Below are 1,143 nucleotides of genomic sequence, written 5' to 3' on the forward strand. Positions count from 1 at the left end.
TGTGGCTGCCAGTGGTGAGGACTTGGCGCCTCAATGAGCGGCACTATGGGGTCTAACCGGTCTCAATAAAGCAGAAACTGCTGCAAAGCATGGTGAGGCCCAGGTGAAGATCTGGAGGCGCTCCTATGATGTCCCACCACCTCCGATGGAGCCCGACCACCCTTTCTACAGCAACATCAGTAAGGATCGCAGGTATGCAGACCTCACAGAAGATCAGCTACCCTCCTGTGAGAGTCTGAAGGACACTATTGCCAGAGCTCTGCCCTTCTGGAATGAAGAAATAGTTCCCCAGATCAAGGAGGGGAAACGTGTACTGATTGCAGCCCATGGCAACAGCCTCCCGGGCATTGTCAAGCATCTGGAGGGCCTCTCTGAAGAGGCTATCATGGAGCTGAACCTGCCGACTGGTATTCCCATTGTCTATGAACTGGACAAGAACTTGAAGCCTATCAAGCCCATGCAGTTCCTGGGGATGAAGAGACAGTGCGCAAAGCCATGGAAGCTGTGGCCGCCCAGGGCAAGGCCAAGAAGTGAAGGCCAGCGGGGAGGATACTGTCCCCAGGAACACCCTTCCTGCCCGTCTTGTCCCTCTGCCCCTCCCACCTGCACATGTCACACTGACCACATCTGTAGACATCTTGAGTTGTAGCTGCAGATGGGGACCGGTGGCTCCCATTTTCATCTTAGGCATTTTGTCTTCTGCACCCACTTCCTTCCTACAATCTAGTCAGAATAGCACTTCTAGAGCATAGGTTCTCAGTCCAAGCTGTGGAAAAGCTCCCCTTATACAACAGTTTAAAGGTAGTAACTTGGGTTTTGCGAGTTCTTTGTTTACTAAGGACTTGTGGGGAGGAACCATGCTAAGCCATGACCAATGAGGAGAAGCAACAGAGCCTGTCTGTCCCCAGGAGCCAGTCCTCTGCTCTTCTGCAGTCAGGCCACTGCCTGGGTGCTCTAGTCATTCCAGTGGAACATGAATGTAACCTGCATGGTGATGTGACAACTGTTTCCTCCCTGACCCTAGAGGACCTGGCTCTAGAAGTTTGGGATCAATCCTGAATTTAGTTATGTGTTACATTTACTTTTATTTAAAAAGTTTAGTATATATAAATAATACAAAACAATAACCCTTCTGGGGTTTCT

The 1,143-nt window shown here is 50.4% G+C and overlaps 1 pseudogene across 1 annotated transcript; it reads left to right on the forward strand.

The window, feature by feature from the left end:
- Window positions 1-6: 6 nt before the first annotated feature.
- LOC108526122 (phosphoglycerate mutase 1 pseudogene) lies at window positions 7-534 on the forward strand (annotated as a pseudogene). Its single transcript, XR_001884421.1, has one exon. The product of XR_001884421.1 is annotated as a phosphoglycerate mutase 1 pseudogene (transcript).
- Window positions 535-1,143: the final 609 nt, after the last annotated feature.

This window comes from Rhinopithecus bieti, unplaced genomic scaffold (assembly GCF_001698545.2).
Source record: "Rhinopithecus bieti isolate Rb0 unplaced genomic scaffold, ASM169854v2 repeat_19230, whole genome shotgun sequence".
NCBI lineage: Eukaryota > Metazoa > Chordata > Mammalia > Primates > Cercopithecidae > Rhinopithecus > Rhinopithecus bieti.